Source organism: Leopardus geoffroyi, chromosome D4, assembly GCF_018350155.1.
Source record: "Leopardus geoffroyi isolate Oge1 chromosome D4, O.geoffroyi_Oge1_pat1.0, whole genome shotgun sequence".
Lineage (NCBI taxonomy): Eukaryota > Metazoa > Chordata > Mammalia > Carnivora > Felidae > Leopardus > Leopardus geoffroyi.
The window spans coordinates 51858822-51877779 of NC_059342.1; the positions used below are offsets into that span (position 1 = coordinate 51858822).

Sequence of the window (18958 nt, forward strand, 5' to 3'; positions counted from 1 at the left end):
TCTAAGGCTGACTATGACATTTACATTTTGTGTACAATAGTACCTGCTGCTTATGGTTTTCGATTCCTAGTTATTGGACCAATATGAATGAAGCCATAGCTGATGGTGCCGTGGGGAAATGAATGAAACTATACACTCTTGGGAGATCACCAGGAAGATAGCCCTGTCTTTCACCCATGGTACTTTTTCTATTCAGGTGGATATTGCAGGCCTATTACCTGTAACCCTATAGGAACAGATTTTAGGGAACAGAAACAGTAATACGATTTCTCAATACATACTCTAAGAAAGCTCTGAAATAGCTCTGGCTAGGAGTAATTACCCTTGAATTCAAATTCCAGCTCCATCTCTACCTACTTCAGGGACATAAGAGAACATGCTTAACACCCTGGGCTTGTTATCCTCATGGCCCCTATTCCCCAAGATACACGATATCTATGTGAAGTGATGGATATGCTAACTGAACTTATTTTGGTAATCTTTTCACAATATGTAAGTGTATCAACTCATCGCCTTAAACTCATACAATGTTGTATGTCAGTTATATCTCAATAAACTGGAAATAAATAAAAATGAGGCATGGAGCCTTTTAAAATGACATTTTAAGACCGTCCAATGTAGCGGAATCAAGATAAGAAGTTGGGTCCTGTGACTTTTTCCAATAATTTTGGATTGTTGTAAAATATTTTCATGATCAAGTCTTGCACATAAAGAGCATCATTAAAAAAAAAATAAAGTAAATGCAGTATCCACTCATTTCTCAAACTGTAACAGAACCAATAAATGCCAAGTAACACAAGGCAATATGGAGACAACGATTGCTGATTACGTTTCTCTTTTGAGGAATTCATTGTCTAACTGAGGAGAAAAATTTATGAACAGGTTTTTGCCCAGCTGCTATGGGAACACAAAGAAACTGACACAGTCAGGCTTCATAGAGAAGGTAACAGGCTATGGAAGAGACAAAGGCTTTCTCCTGGTAAAGAGGAGGGAAAGGAATTCCTAGCAGTGGAAATAGCAGGCTAAGGGGCAGGAAGGTTCCTTAGGATCTCCCTCACATTCAGGAGATGGTAAAAACTTTGATCTGGCTGGAATGTACCCTTAATGGCAAGTAATTATGTGATATGGGGCTTATAAAGGTAATCTGCACATGACTGAGAACCACTTTGCTTCCAGGCTAAGGATTTTGAACCACATCCTAAAAGTATATCAAAAGCATAGAGTTTAATTCTCAAATGGCTCTGGGTTGGTGTGCAGAGTAGTGGGGTTAGGGAAGAGTGGTAGCAAATTCAAAATCTCCTTGCTTGAGTATCTCAGCAGTTTGTATCCATTCTCTTGGTTGGTTTAGGAACTGGACTAAATTTGTCCAATTAATCTTTGCTGTTGGTGATGCCTTAATTCCAGAGTATGAGTATCTTACAGTGGCTTTATAGTTAGAAGTTAAACATTACTTAATGGTATTATAACAACTTTTCTTTTATACTCTGTTTATGTTTATTTTGTACTTTATAGTTTTTTATCAGAAATAAAACTTTATTGGGGCACTTGGGTGGCTCAGTTGGTTAAGCATCCAACTTCAGCTCAGGTCATGATCTCACGGTTCATGGGTTGGAGCTCTGCATCGGGTTCTGTGCTGACGGCTCAGAACCTGGAGCCTGCTTCAAATTCTGTGTCTGCCTCTCTCTCTGGTCCTCACCCACTCACACTCTGTCTCTGTCTCTCAAAAATGAATAAACGTTAAAAAAAAAACTAAAAAAGTAAAAGAGATAAGACTTTATTTACAAAGCCTGATTTATAACATGGCAGTATTTGTCACTAGGGAAAACAATTTCCTTGCTTTTAAACAAATGCATGTTCCCACTGAAAAAGAAACAATTTTAAATTAGAAGAATGTCCTTATGTTATCGGACATTATAGTTATAAATTCTGTTTAAACCAACTATTCCACTCTAAGTACAAAGATCAATCTTTGTCTTCCTTAGGTTTCTTGGTGAATGCTAATTAACATTCCTCAAGTATAACCTTAACTGTATCTTGCTGGTCCTCTCTGAAGGTCAACATGCTATTTTAAGAAAAATATGTACAAATCTATGGTTGATTTAAATGAGGGCAGATCCTATCTTTAAAAAGTGAATAGAACAGGTTAAACTAAGAATCCCAGTGTGGCTTGGAGATTAAGGGGTTGTTAGCTTCCCAGTTATGGTATTGCAACTAAACAACACCATCTGAAAACGGGATCACATAAACGTTCAGCAAAAAGAGTAGATTTGAGATAAGGTGGAACAACATAGTAGAATTTATTTTAAGATGCATTTATTTGTAAATCAATGTTTAAGTAACAAAAACTCCTATTTGTTTCCCTAGGATAGCAACAGCTCCCCAGTATTTGGGAGCTTTAGCTGAGTATGCATGCATTCTTTATGGATGTGTCACCTCAGACATTAAGCCAAGGGTCTGGACAATTTGAGAATCCTGAGAATTAGCATCATTTGTTGTGAGATTTCTTTTTCCTGATTCCTGGCCTCCACTCATCATTGGCCCTACTCTGTCAGTCCCTGAGAAAAAATATGTATTTCACTAGAGTGGTTTAAGAAGATGCATTTCTGAGGGAGGAGTAATGATCTAAAATCCCACCTGTTTTCCCTTAGTATCATCAAAACCATATTGGCCATTCATCACTGACGGAACACTTTGGGGATGGTTGTCTTTTATACTAAGCTGTGAACTCGTGGAAGGAAATCTGTGAAAATAAGCAACAAATAACATCTATAAGTCAAGTTTGGGAGGTGAGGTGGGAAAGCAAAGTTTGCCAAGGATCTGAAGATTTTTTTTTTTAACGTTTTTTATTTATTTTTGAGACAGGGAGAGACAGAGCGTGAACAGGGGAGGGTCAGAGAGAGGGAGACACAGAATCTGAAACAGGCTCCAGGCTCTGAGCTGTCAGCACAGAGCCTGATGCGGGGCCCGAACCCACGGACTGAGAGATCATGACCTGAGCCGAAGTTGGCCACCCAACTGACTGAGCCACCCAGGCGCCCCAGGATCTGAAGATTTTTTTTTTTTTTAATTTTTTTTTTTCAACGTTTATTTATTTTTGGGACAGAGAGAGACAGAGCATGAACGGGGGAGGGGCAGAGAGAGAGGGAGACACAGAATCGGAAACAGGCTCCAGGCTCTGAGCCATCAACCCAGAGCCTGACGCGGGGCTCGAACTCACGGACCGCGAGATCGTGACCTGGCTGAAGTCGGACGCTTAACCGACTGCGCCACCCAGGCGCCCCATGGATCTGAAGATTTTTAACAATTGTGTTATTTTGCAAAAAATAAGACACAAATATTATGTGATCTTACTCAAGTCATTGGGTTAATATATTTTAATAAATCAAATAATCAAATAATCACAAAACCACAAAGGTTGCTAAAGTGAGAAGCAATATATATATATACATATACATATACAAAAACATATATATGTATATATAAAGAACATCAGTGGATCCAGTTCTTCTCTATCGACTATCTTTTAGGCCCATTTCATTGTGCAGATTTTGATAAACTGTATTGAATTACCTGATATGCTTTTTTCTATAAATAATGGTGAATTAGTTTAGGAGAGAAAAATTCAAGAAATGCCAAGCATGCATCTCTCTCGACATCACTTGTTCTTCTAAGCCAGAGAGGAAAGAGCTAGAGCACATTATAAGTGTAATCATGCATCACCCAAAAGTCACTTCTGTGAAGCTGAGCAGGTTGTTAACACTACTAAAGTTCACACAGAGTTTGGAGAGTTGGAATTGGCTTTTACAAGATAGATGGGCATGTGAAAGTCCATGACCTAATTGCCATAGCAACTTATTAAAAATGTGGGTATGTCTTTGAGCCACAAGAAACAGAATTATTTGTCCAATCTTATTTCTCTGTGTTTATGAATCTTGTAATTGGGGAGAGGGATTTTGGGGTAGAAAGAGTTTTTTTTTTTTTTTTCAACGTTTATTTATTTTTGGGACAGAGAGAGACAGAGCATGAACGGGGGAGGGGCAGAGAGAGGGAGACACAGAATCGGAAACAGGCTCCAGGCTCCGAGCCATCAGCCCAGAGCCTGACGCGGGGCTCGAAATCACGGACCGCGAGATCGTGACCTGGCTGAAGTCGGACGCTTAACCGACTGCGCCACCCAGGCGCCCCTGGGGTAGAAAGAGTTTTAAGCATCAGCACCAAATTCAACTCTGCAAAATATGTTAGGATAGTGAAGGGTACAATCTAAAACTTCTTTCCTTTCCTTTGCCATTGTCATTTAGGAGGAACAGACACTCTATCTATAACTATTCTCCAAATAACAAATGAACAAAAAGCTATGAAATTAGGTCTCAGTACAATGTTAGCAAAGCCTTAAGAGTTAACACTTTAGTAACATCTCCATTTTATAAATTTTATGCAATTCTCTTACATCAATTGACAATGACCACCACAACCTCCCCACTCACCACACTCCCCCCACCCCCCCCCCACACACACACATTGAATAGATACCCTACAAATGAAGGATCTCTGAAGAAGGACCATGCTGGTAAGTCTATTTTAGCTCTTGACCACTTGCTGGTTTTGATATAAAAATCTCCACAACCATGGGAAAAGAAGTGACACATTACCTGAAGAAAAACAATGTTGTATTTCTGCTAAATCCACTGAGATGCACACAGCATGTTTAAGGTCAAGAATGCCCGGCACTTTGGCATTCAAACAATCCTTTATCGGAGGATATAGGAAAAGATATCTTTATTATATTTTGGTAATCAACATTCAGCAAGCTCTGGGAAGCAAGAATGGAAAACAATTTGGGATTTCAAGAAGCAAAGTGAGCCATGACTCACTTTGACATTCCAAATACTGGGATTTTTCACTCAGCAGCAGCATGTAAGGATTGTCCTGGAGTGACACTTTAACCTTTTATAAATTAAACATTCTTTTTCCCCTTAAACAAAATAGATTCCTGCTGCCCCTTAGACACTCTAAATAGATGAATAAATCAATTCAGTTGCTGCATAGGGAGAGAAAAGGGCAGCAACACAGCTCCTCTGTTCTTAAAAATTGGAAGAAGGTGGCATTGAGGTGGTGCCTTGTAACTGGTAAGGTGGTGAGAACAGAACTTGAGAAGCTGGCACTTATTCATAAGTTCTTGTAATAAATGTTAGCTGTTTTGCTACTTGGAATCCATCTACCCAATACATATATTCTAGAATTTTCTTATAGTAAGGGACTATTCTGTGTGTGTATTGACCAAGGATTGCATCATTTACCACTGAAGTCAGGAGGGGGATCAAACTGACTCCAAAAAGTACACATTTTTCAGGAGAAATGAAAACTTGTAGGTACATACACATGTCTGACTACACTGTTTTTTACCTTTTTTCTAGGTAACTTCTAGAAACTTCTAAAGATTAAATCCCTCAAGATGTAAAAAGGAAAATCCAAATTCTAAACCCAAGATTCATTTAATTAACACAGTAAATGAAATCATATGCACGCTGAAAACAATATACAGATGGACCTCTAAGGAAAATTTACCTATGATAATTCTGATATATGTCAACTATTAGTTATGTGAATTCTTTTACTAATGCATCATATGTTTAAAAGGGAGTCTTATAAGTAGATGCTAATTATTATGTAAACATATAGACACACACATAATTAAGAATACATCTATTCTGTCAACTAAGACACAAAGGTTTCCTGACTTCAAGTGCAGTTTTCCTTTTGGTGATAACACTTTACAAATACTAACTTATTTAATGGTACTTCTAAAAACCATTTTTTGTGATCTATACTTATTTTTATGTTTTAAATTTTAACAAACACTTCTTTGTAAGCGTGCCATGGTCATTGTGCTACTTTTCATTACTTTATTCTAATTCTCCTTTATAATCTTTCAGTTAAACAATTACAAATATATGAACATTATCTTCATATTGGCCCTATTACTTAAGTTGCCAAATATCACATATGTGGCTACACACACACACAGACATACAAATACACACATGTGTCCTGTATGATTTTGCCTTGTACCTTTTATTGAGTTTGTCAGGACACCCTAAATGTCCTACATTAAGATTTTCAAAAATAAATCATTAAAAGCATAAAAGATATTTTTAAACATCTTGGGATGCCTGGCTGGGTCAGTCAGTGGAGCATGCAACTCTTGATCTCAGGGTTGAAGGTTCAAGTCCCACACTGGGTATAGATACTTCTAAAAAATAACATCTTAAATAAATAAATACATCTTTAGAAGTGCTTAAATGGCTTAACAGCTGTAGCTGAGAATCTTGCCTCCATAGGTGAAGATCTGGACAATGCATTATGGTCTCTTCTATAGTCAGACTGAAAGAAGACCAGACCTAAAAATACTTACTTTTCATATTCAAGAAATAAAAAAGACTGTTGTTTGCCTAAAGTCCCAAGTCAGGGATAACTTTTGATCAGCTCATGGCCATGAAACTCAGCCAGTCAGGACAGCCTCATTCCAGGCATCATGCTTCTGAAAGTTCACCATCAAAAGGAGCTTTACTCCTGTGACCACGCCACCAGCTACATTCCACCAATTCCTAAACACTCCAGCTTTTGAAAGTCCCACCAAGCCCTGAAAATCAGGCTTCCAAAATATTTATATGAAATCAGTCTGGCTTCATTACAGGAGACAGTGCCTTACAAATACAGCTCTCCTTTACAGTCAGTGAGAAGTTTGCATCAGCCATTGAGCTTAATTATTACGAGTTCACAAGTCTCTCAATGGTTCACCTGTGTTCGTGGTTAGTTTTGATTTGAACTTGTGAGTGATAGACACATTGATACTCTGATACAAGATTATCATAGTCAATCTTTCAAATTCTTGTAGTAATTGATATTACCAATTTTTTATTTATAAATACAACACAAACTTTGTCAAAATGCAGGTAGGAATTTTATGCTTTTTAAAATTATTTATGCTTTGTATTTTTTATTTACTTATTATTATTTTTCTTAATTTTAGAGAGAGAGAGAGCCCAAGCCAGGGAGAGGAGCTGAGAGAAAGAGAGAAAGAATCTTAAGCAAACTCCACACTTAGCACAGAGCTCCATGAAGGTCTTGGTCCCAGGATCCTAGGTTCATGACCTAAGCTGAAATCAAGAGTTGGATGCCAGGGGCGCCTGGGTGGCGCAGTCGGTTAAGCGTCCGACTTCAGCCAGGTCACGATCTCGCGGTCTGTGAGTTCGAGCCCCGCGTCGGGCTCTGGGCTGATGGCTCAGAGCCTGGAGCCTGTTTCCAATTCTGTGTCTCCCTCTCTCTCTGCCCCTCCCCCATTCATGCTCCGTCTCTCTCTCTCCCAAAAATAAATATAAACGTTGAAGAAGAGTTGGATGCTCAACTGACTGAGCCACTCAGGCACCCTTTATGCTGATTTTTGTTAGAAACAGTGAACAATTACTAACTAAGGGAAAAGAGCTTTTAAAGTTGTTTGAGCAGGATACAATTGTACGTCAACATAAAAAATGAGGGAAAGTCAGATATAGGCCAACATATAATACAGGCAAGCTGAGCAATGAATGATTTTCTCAACTAGTACCAAAGAAACCTAATTAATAACAAAATTCAGAACATAAAATAATCACAGCAGAAGTTGTAATGGCCATCCACTATGTATATCATATTTTACAGCTCAAATGATTGAAGATACTGCTTGCCACCAGAGCATTTTCTGATTCCACAATTGCAAGTGGATTTTCAAGTGTCAAAAGTGAAATCTACTACTTGTACGCTTTACAAATAAATCCAGCACCATCCAAATTTAAAAAATCCAGCACCTCCATTTACTTTTACAGAGATTATCAAAGATCTAAATGCCTCACCTTTCTACAGCATAGCCACGGATACAAGTACTCACAATGCAGAAAAAAAAAAATCCCTTTGCTTGTGCAGTATTTTCCTTCTGAAAAAGCCTTGCTTATAATGCTATCACAGGGAAAACCCTTCCAGATATAACAGCAATTTTTTGCAGACTCTTACTGAATTAAAAGTTAAAAAGAAAAAAAAATGGACTCCTTTTGGTAGATATAATACAAATTTGCTGGATGCTTATGGAAAGGTTCAGGGATTATTTATTCAAAGGTGACACAAAATAGGAATGGTTTCGTGGAAGGTGTTGGTTTTTTTCATGTTCTGAATTATACTGCTCAAACAGTATCTGATGTTCTCCTTACTGATACTGAACTAATTGTGATGATGTTTTTCTCTTATTTCATCATGTATACTATTCAAACTGAGTAATTAAAGGATTTTTGTGATTTTGTTTATATTAGTATTCTTCAATTCTCACATTCAAAAACCTGTTGGCTCTCTTTAGCAAATGCAAATGAGAACATCTAAACGGATACAAAGAACTGAAATCAGGGCTAAATTCAGAAGAATATACCCCCCTCCAAATTCTTGCTAACATTTTAAAAAATTGAGTTAAGCTTACTTCTTTCTTGATCATAGTCCTCAATATGTCTTTAGCAAATTGAAAGAAAATCAGTGTTATTAATTGTTATCAGTGTTATCAGTATTATCTTATTTAAATGAACTTGTTGAATGTGTTAAAGAAATAAGTGACCAAAACTTATTTCTTTAAGTGTCAAGGCTATAATTTATGAAGAAATACTATTATGTATGAACAGAAAAGGAATTCCAACTTGAAATGAGTAATTATTACAGCTCTTGCCATGAGTTTTCTTTGAAATAGTTTTCATATCATGAAGTATTCAATTTTTTTAAGAATTTTATTTTTTACATACATGTCATGTATGTTCCATATGAGAACATGTGGAGTCATTGTAGTGTTAAAGAGAAAGGAAATAATTTATGACAAGGCTGTATTTTTTTGTTAGGAGATATAGAGTAATACTGAAAAAGGAAAAAGCTAGTTATAATACCATAAAGATGGTATTACTTTCTTCAAAAAACAAAAAACAAAGAAACTGAAGAACCACTTTCAGAGTTGTTAACTTTATGCCAATATATGTTCAGAATATTAGCTCATAATGTGCTGAGCATGTTTTCTCATTAATGAATGCTCAATGACAAAATAAATAAATAAGTTGGGTACAACCACTGCCAAGATGTGTTACAATATAAATGGAACATAGACAGCAACTGCAAGAAATTTTATAAGCAAATTCTGCAAAACACAAAACTCTTGAGGAGAATTAAATCTCGTGAAAATAAATTTAGGACAAGAAGTAAGGCAATTTAGATGTTTATAGTTTATTTCAGATAAACAACACGTGGAGGTTTAGCCTAAGTATATACCACACAAATTATTTTTATCCTTATGTATATATCCGTAGGTAACTAGAAATCTAAGTTAACTGGGCATCCTGTGTTCTATTTGCCTCATCTGGTAACCAGACCTGGGACATTTCGATGTTTTTTCTTGGATTGGGGTTTCACAGATTGTGTGATAGAAGTCAAATCCTGGGACTGCATGACAGGCAGGTTATGGATGCTAATTATGAGGGAAGATTATTCATATTAAGGATATTAATTTTTCCCACCTAGTTCCAACAGAGCTGGACAGCTTTTGTTGTTATTCACTTGACAAGCAGTCTTCCCTTCTGCTGAAGATTGTCATTTTTGAGTACCTGACTTAATGTGTGTGTTGGTGGGAGACTGGCTCAGCTGCAGCTCACATACTTGTCAAGCTCAAATCCTATTCCACCGAGGGGCTGACAACCAGTGAAGCTTGACATTTCTGGGTTGGGTGCACTTCCAGGACAGGCTTGGCTTCTGCGTGGGTTTTCCCACTTTTATTGCATTATTTATTATGTTTTTGTTTGTGTTTTGTGAGGATTTTATCGTCGTTGTTGAGACTCATTGGAGAACTCCCTTTGCTTTCTTGTGAGCTCACTAATGCTCTTCAAAGTATGTTGGCTCTAATTTATCTCCTACTTAGGTGTTCTGCGGTAGGAGAGGGGTTTGCATTTTAGAATATCTGCTCTTGTTAAACTGCAGCAATGAAAGTTGCATAAAGTCAACTTAAAAAAAACAGATTTAGAATCAAGCTTACTTGCAAATTTTAAAATACCACTACCATGAAATACTTTCGGGGGTTCTTTGTAATTTAAAAATTGATTTTAATATTTTTCAGAGTAAGGCATACACATTTAGGAGTCAAATAAGTTCTACAAATCTTGTAAGAAAAAAAGAGCACCCTCTTACCTGCACATTCTTCTTTCATATGCCCTCTTCCAAGTTACAACCACTTTTAATTATTACAACCTTTTAATTATTTCATTCATAATTAGTCTCCATTTTTTTTTACAATAATGTGTTATCAATTTTCTTAGTTTATTTATTCTAGACATTTACTTTGACCTCTTACTACAGATGATGAGGATATGGCTTCCACACCACTTCCAGTATCAGGCAACGAACCTTTTAAAACAATTCTATCATAATTTTAGTCAGGGTTTAGTATTTGTACTATTATGACTTTGTAAATAAGGATCACTGTTGTGCTAATTAATATTCTCATATTTCTCAATACTTTCTGTTTTTTCATAACCAAGAGTATTTATTCTTCCTAAATAGATTTGTCCTTCTTATAGCTGAGGGCTGTCTCTGTCTATGATGTGTTTGGAATATAAGTTTAGAAAATCCTAGAAATCTGCTCAAGAGGAAGGAGGGAGTCAGTTTCTCCTCATATACAGATGGATGACTTTGGCTTCTCAAAGGTGACCAGGGGACTGGGAGGGAGGTTGACAGTCACACTGCACACCTATCCTGAGCCCGTGTTCATTGCCTCTGCTCAGTTGCCCTGTTTTAAAAGTATACTTGTATAATAATGTCCTTTAAAAACTCCACAAAATAATCACAAGCTATTTGAGAGCTTTTCAAAGTGAGAAAACAAACAAACAAAAAAACAATAGAGACTGTACCCCAGAACCTAGCTCAATCTAGCCTTAACTGGCTCCTTTACTACCTTGAACATTATACAGTTACATGGAGGTGGGACTATCAAGGCTTCATACAGCTAGTAATCCTTCACTCAGTTTCCAAAAAGGTAAGAGTCAAGGAGCTTCACCCATTTTGGAACTGGAATTTTGGAAATAGCTGGGCCATTGTTAGACGAGGAAAATGTGACCCTGAATCTGTTGGTGAGAAATAGGTGCCACCTGCCCCCAAGATCTTAGATAGAAGCTAGGGAGCCCTACCTTGTTTACCCATCATTTAGCTCGGTCTTATTGACATTCTATAAGAGTCCATCAAGTTCCCTTTCTCTACCCTTGTATTCATCTAGAACAGCAGAGAGCAGAAAACTCCCAGCTCCGTGATCTATGGAGTTAGCAAGGAGGCTGGCACAACTTTTCTTCACCCTCCCTGCTTAATGGTCTTATTCAAGATTATCAACCTCTCCTCTTTGCTCAGACTCAGAGAGGATACAGAGAGCCTGGCGTGAGTGGTTAAGGTGTGTGACTGTGCTGTGACCGTGGTTACATGAGACTAGGACCCTCTGGACTTAGGGTGGAATGGCTGTGGTAAAATAGAACCCTTTACTCTCCCTCTTCTCCATGACAGGAGGAGTCTAAAGAAACTGCTGAATTGAAAGAGGGAGGAATTGCACAGGGTTGCAGTAGTTTGAGAAAGGTAGCAGGTACTTGATAAAGGGATGTGGTGAAAAATTCTCTAGCAGCTGGGTTCTGTGTGGGAATCTCTTTGAAGGCAACAAGACTTTTGCTTGGTAGAACTCATCTGATACTTAGAAACACCATTGTCTTGGAAGTTGCATCAAAAGGTACTGGTGTCCATACTTGGCAAAGAGGCTACAGTGATACCTGCCTTTGATGGATCATAAGAGCTACAACAATAAGCATCCTGCTGGCAACCATAATGGACTGAAGGACAGAGGTTCCTTCCAAAGTATTTCGGACATTGTGTGTCATGCTAAAGATGGAGAAGGGCCCTCATTAATGACAGATATTAGGATCTTCTCACCATAGTAAATAAACCATTGGGTTAATTTTCATTTGTGTTAGCAGAATGAAGTAATTTGATATTTTTGTACTATAGTGTTGGACGAAATTTATGTTTTTATTACCTCATAAATCTGTATTTACTCTTCAAAGTAAATATTGTTTGTTTCTTTTACAAAGGAGAAAACTGAGACACTGAAAAGTTAGTATCTATTTTGTGGGCCACATAGTAGAGGGAACCAGGGTTGGGGAAAACTCTGGAGAATGGGAAAACTTGTGGTTATACCTGAGGGAAAATGTAATCTAATTTACTTAGACAAATGAGGGAGACATTGACACATGTAACTGCTAAATCTGTAGTAGGCTTGTCTTCAAACCCCAGGGTTGATGCAAGGACTAAATTAATGTCATCAGGATTTGAGTCTTCTCCAGTTTTTGTCTCCCTGTTTTCTGTGCTGGGTTTGTGTTCGGGTCTTGTGTTATAGTGAAATGACTATCAGCAAGGTAAGAGCTATATTTTCCCAGGTTGAAGCACATCTGAAAATATGGTATCTTTCTGAGTACAGCCCTTGCAAAGTCTCATTGAGTCTTACTGGCTCCATTTGGGTCACGTGCCCATTCCTACACCAATCTCTGTGGCCAGGAGAATGCGTGCTCTGTTTCAAGAGGGCTTGAGTCAGCAGACCCATCTTTGGGTAGGAACGTGTAGAAAACACACTTTCACATGCACATGGAATAGGATTGAAAAATATGGGTGGTTTTTCCAAAAGGGTATTCTTTCTGGAAAGCTGAATGAATACTGAATTTCAAAATGAAAACAAAAAGCAAGCACGTATCTACTATGGCCTTTTCTCAGTGCTCCCAATTCTGTCGACAGGCCCTGTGCCACTCACCCACTTAAAACATATCATGTGATCCAACAGAACTGTGCTCTGTTAAGGTGAAAATCAGATCTTCTACTTACATTACCATCTTTACTATCTTGTGTGGAGTTTGACTCACTTGGAGAGATGGGTATCTATAGTTATTAACAAACACTAAGTATATTCACTGCTTCAGGCATGATCTTTATTTCTCCTGTTAGACTATTTCCTCATCAGATCAAGAATTCACTTAACTTGGAGGCCAGATATGCAAAAATTAGATGCTCTTCTATTTCCCAGCCTAGAATAAGAATAAGCAAAGCTGTTATTCATTAAGCATCTACTATCTGCTGGCTCAGAAATGCGTCATCCGTATTGCTACTAATCCTTCTGCAGCCTTCCTATGTGGCAAACGAGGACACTGTGATCATGCGTAGTACATACTTTTTGATGTTTCTTCCCAGGTCGTGATGACATTCTAAACTGCCCTTTTCACTCCCGTTGGGTGGCTCTCTTCTTCCCTCCATATGTTTTACAAAACAGAACAAACTGGTTTGTGGAGAGATAGAAAATAAAACAGATGCATCACAGTAGTTGCATGAATTTCTAAATTTCTGGTGTCTTTTCATTTCCTGGCAAGAGGTCTGACTCCTGCTCTTGAAGTCCACAAGATGCTCCTCAATCTTTAAAACTTCTCTTAAAAGCTAAGCCCCAAAAGGAATGTATGATTTTTTAAAAATGATTTTAATGTTTGTTTGTTTGTCTATTTATTTATTTATTTATTTATTTATTTATTTATTTATTTATTTTGAGAGTGTGTGCATGCACACGCAAGCAAGCAGGGGAGGAGCAGAGAGAGAGAGAGAGAGAGAGAGAGAGAGAGAGGATCCCAAGTAGTTTCGGCACTGCCAGTGCAGAGAGCAATGCAGGGCTCCATCCCGCAAACTGCAAGATCATGACCTGAGCCAAAATCGAGAGTCGGATGCTTAACTAACTGAGCCACCCAGGCACCCCAGGAATAGATAGCCTTTAATCAAAAATTAAAATCAAGTTGCTGAAGGTCATATGACCAGGAAGCAGTAGAGTCAGGATTTAAAGCTAATTCTCTCTGAATTCAAAGCCAGGGTTGTACCAGGCAAAGTCCTCTGACTTTAAGGTGTTACAACTCAAATTCCTAAAATTAACATACCTAATCCCTGAGGACACTACATGTTGTTAGTACAATAAAAAACCTAATCAGCTGCTAACGTAACTTTCAAGTTTCTAGGGAGAAGAGCAACTTTTAGAACCAACATAGATGCCTTGTTTAAATATCGATTAGCATGGCTGCTGTTAACAAGGAATTTCAAAATTTCACTATTTTTTAAAAAATTCTTTTAATGTTTATTTTTGAGAGAGAGAGAGAGAGAGAGACAGAGCATGAGCAGGGGAGGGGTAGAGAGAGACAGGGAGACACAGAATCTGAAACAGGCTCCAGGCTCTGAGATGTCAGCATAGAGCCCAACGCAGGGCTCGAACTAGGGAACAGCGAGATCACGACCTAGACTGAAGTCAGATGCTTAACTGACTGAACCACCCAGGCATTCCTCAAAATTTCACTATTAAAAACAAACCTAATAAAATCAACATGATGGGTATTTCAAATTACAAATCACAAAACTGCCAATACTATAGTCTTATAATCATGACAGCTATAGTTAGAAGTGAAATGGTATTTGTGGGTGTGTATAAAGCAAGTTAAATCAATTTCACAGTTTAACCTACAGATTATTTAGAAAACACCCATATTGAAAAGACATGTAAGGTGCTCTCTAAATAAGAGCACAGTATTTTTTTTTTCCTGTTCTCCTGCTAGGTAATGAATTATTTATAATTAACCAACTCCTATTTAACATAATTTGCTAAAGTATGCAGCTTAGATTTTATTTTGCCAAAATTATCATCAATCATGGTTCACTGCTTTTGAATTTTCACATTTGGTTTAGAGGTTCTTTCTTCCTTTAATCCTCTACTAAGTCAAACTGCTTGCAAATATGTTTTACAGCAAATCCGCACTGAGGGAATGACTACTTGTACTTTTCCTTTGTGCTTCAGCTCTGCCTTATCCTGGAACTGTTATTTTAAGGTAATGGCTATACATTCTCAGTTGTTTGATAAAGTGAAGACTTGTTTACAAAGTACAGAATAGTGTATAAGGTATACTATTTCACAACTGTGTAATTACACCAACTGAGGCTTCAGTTAACGAGTTCCTCAAATGGTTTTGGAAGAGAGATCACAATGTGAAAAGCATGGTTTGAAAGGGATAGAGATTATCTAGTCCATCAGAGCTCCATCTCAAATATTCCAGAAAGATAGTTTTATATCCTATTTTCAAAAACTGTCCAAGAAAAAGATTCCAAGTTAAAATCTTGTATGAAATAATAATCCCCCAAATGATTCTATTACTGATTTTTCATGTGTGAAATGGCACTGGAGATGTGGTTTATAAATTTGAAATGACGTCTGAACCAGTTATTTTCTTTAAAATGTATAGTTTCATTTGAGAGGCCTTATTAAGTAATTCTACGGGTAAATTCACAGAGCCATGGCCTGAAAACCTGCTTAACCCCATCATGATCAGAATGGATATTCATAAGCATCCATATTCAGTACTTGTTCTAGGAACTCAATCACTCCACTGCCATCTGCCAATATTTACTTGGCCTCAGGCTTCAATTAAAATGGGTTAGGAAAACCCTCCCTCAGTGGTATAGGAAAGTGGGAAATAATGGGAAATTAAGTGATGCCACACAACATTAAAAAGATGGTGCAATTTCAAGGAAGAAATACCGAATATTATTCTTCACGGTTTTCATGTAGTACATGAAGTAGTTCATCAAGGTCAGCTTTTTCTCATGTCTATTTTTTAAGCACCCCATCTCCATATTGTGGGCATTTTTCTGAATAGCCTTACTAAATACATTGTTCTACTAGGATGATTTTTTCATCCTCCCATCCATGCAGATGTTTCCATGTGGACACAAAGAAATCCTTCTCTAGTCTGGTCATTCTATTCATTTTTTCAAATGTAGTTAATGTCTCAGGGTTCAAGGCAACAGCTTCAGTGTGTAGTCCTTGCTCTATAGCCTTATGCTTGGTAGTGTTTGCAGCACCTGTCGCCCTACAATACCAATGGTGGGTATTCAATAATTGCTTGTTGGTTATAACAAAAGCCAAGATATTTCTTCAGAGAAACAAGTTATATTAATGTAGTAGGAAAACATGATATCAACTTTACTACAATCACCTCATCTATAAACAATATTCCATGGGCCCAGAGACTAAAGCAGAAATGAGGAAATAGGATCACAGTAGAGGAAAACTTAAATAGAGTTGTATTGTCAAACCTGCATGTGAATGTGTTGGTGTGTTGGTGTAGTTTTTGTAACCAGCTAATAGCTAATCTCACCTATGATATTCACAGGTATCTGAACCACTAAACACAAAAATGTTAGCTAAAATGGGATACTTTTGCCTAAAGGGGCAGCAGAGTGCTTTCAAAGAGAGAGGCACCTGGGTGGCTCAGTGGGTTGAGTATCTGACTCTTGATTGTGGCTCAGGTCATCATCCCAGGGTGAGCATGAGGCTGCTTAAGATTCTCTCCCTCTGCTCTTCTCCCCTGTTCATGCGGAGGGAGGGAGGGAGGGAGGCAGGGAGAGAGAGAGAGAGAGAGAGGAAGAGAGAATGAGAGAAAGAAGGATTTTATCTATCCTTTGTTTGCATACCATCTTTATGCATTTGTATTGCTTACAGTGAACACTTATAAAACTAAAAGTAAAATTCTGCACTGTACATATAGCTCAATGAAATAGAAAGGCTAATGACACTTGCAGATGTATTATCATGACTTTTTCTGAAGTCTTAAACATGGCATGTACTTGAGAGGGAAGGATGTTACAATACTATCTCATTGAACACTGAACTTTGCTTTTCCTTTTCATACCTGATCTATGGCACAAAGGTTTATATCAAAATGTTGGGTTTGAGTTTCTGTACTGAAACAGAAAGAGGGTACCCAAGACATTGCCTAGGTCACAATCAAGTGACTCAGTATATTCAATACAATTTACTGAACATATTTGACTTCATTATGAAATTGTTCCATTTTTTAACTATGAGATGCAATAAAGCTTCACTTTTTGCCAAATTTTAAGAGAGTGTTTCACTTATATTGTTCTTAAGAAATATAAATACTGACTTTTAGTGATACTGTAAGAAAAATCAATTCCTGTTAGAATATATTCTATAATAGAAGCATGAACCAGCGAACAACGCCTTTCATCTGATTGTTACATAGATTGTTTTAAATTTTTATTGTAGGCTTTAGTGCTAGATAATAAATAAAGAAATCAAACTATATTTTTGTAGCCTATATAAAGCTAGGGCTGTGAAACCATTTCAAAACTTTTATTTATACTTAGGAAAACATGGTATTAATGCCTGTGGTATAAAACTGTATCATTTTCCTTGATGAACATATAAAACACATCTATTACCTTTTATATACATATGTATAGTTTCATAGTGTTGTGTCAGCCATTCATTAACTACAACCCCCAAACAAAACAAACTCTGTTCCTTCTAGGACACATATAATTAAGAAGTAGGAAACTGGGCATGTCTGTCCTTCAAAAGCACCTGGTAAAGCTGCCAGGCTCCAATATGGGTCATCTGTGCCCACAGTCACACACAGCCCTTTTAAATTTCTTAAAATGACAAAAATGACCGTCCGAACTAGTGATGCAAAGGTATCTGTAAATCCTGTATGATCAGTAGGTAATGGCAAAACTTTGATGTATAAAAATATGAGACAAAGATGTTTGAGGTACACATAAGGGTTGACTTTACAGGAGGGAGGCTGACAAGATAGGAAGGTTCCCTGGTATTATTGTGAATAGCGCCCCCTGGAGGTGCAGAAAGCTGTGCTTAGGAACACGTTCAATTCTTTTTTTTTTTTTTTTTTTTTTTTTTTTTTTTAATGTTTATTTATTCTTAAGACAGAGATAGAACGTGAAAAGGGGAGGGGCAGAGAGAGAGGGAGACACAGAATCTGAAACAGGCTCCAGGCTCTGAGCTGTCAGCACAGAGCCCGACGCGGGGCTCAAACTCATGTATGGTGAGATCATGACCTGAGCCGAAGTCGGACGCTCAATCAACTAAGCCACCCAGGTGCCCCATGAACACGTTCAATTCTTAAACCAAGGGAAGAGCATCCACTGGCTTTGGTAAACAACTTAACGGAAAGAAAAGGCTGAAAAATAAAGATACGTATCCACGTAAAGATACGTAGCCACATCAGTTTGAGAGTCCTCTAAATTAGACACATTTCCCAGGAATGGACTTCGTTAACTGGGAAAGCAATCAGAAACTGCATAAGTCAAGAAAGAGCCATTAGCAGAGCTGAACAGTCATTTGAAGCTTACATTTGGTGACCCTAATGCCCTCATGAAGGTGAAACTCCTAACAGGTCATGTGGGATCCCTGCAAATCAAAACAGCAATTAATTCAGGCCACAAATGGTTTCACCTTAAACAAAGCTATGTATCAAAAACAACACTAGTAACGTCATTTTAGGAGTTCAAAGCTCTTTAGGTTATGCATCAGCACCGGTATGAGATGCAACTATTTATCAAGAAGCCCAAATTTAAAACGACAAAGTGGAAGGACTTTTGCCAAGGCAGTTAGGTATTGCACAGTCACAGAAGCACATGTTCCAAAAGCCAGTTTGTTCGGGCTTGATAATTTCAGAACTATTCTGGATTTTTTAATAGCCTCTCAGTTAGGAATGAACGAGTAGCTGGCGTGTAGATATCAATCAACAACTTCAAAACCCTTTGGGAGTTATTGCACCTAACTCCAAAGGGAACACCCCAGGAGAAGCCTGAATAGGAGGCAAACATATTGCAAACAAAAGTTCACATACACAGCTTGCACTCATTCATACATCTTCCCCTGAGAACTAAAACGTCCTGGTTCCAAGTACTCTCGCTTGGGAAAAGAGAACTCAGATGGACTTCTATGTCAGTAAGTGAACACATTCACTTGGGTAGAGACAGAACTAATTCA

The 18958-nt window shown here is 37.7% G+C and overlaps 1 protein-coding gene across 5 annotated transcripts in view; it reads right to left on the reverse strand.

The window, feature by feature from the left end:
• The window catches only part of LINGO2 (leucine rich repeat and Ig domain containing 2), a 1160577-nt gene that overhangs the window by 605414 nt on the left and 536205 nt on the right, over positions 1-18958 (reverse strand). The gene's annotated exons all lie outside the window — the stretch shown is intronic.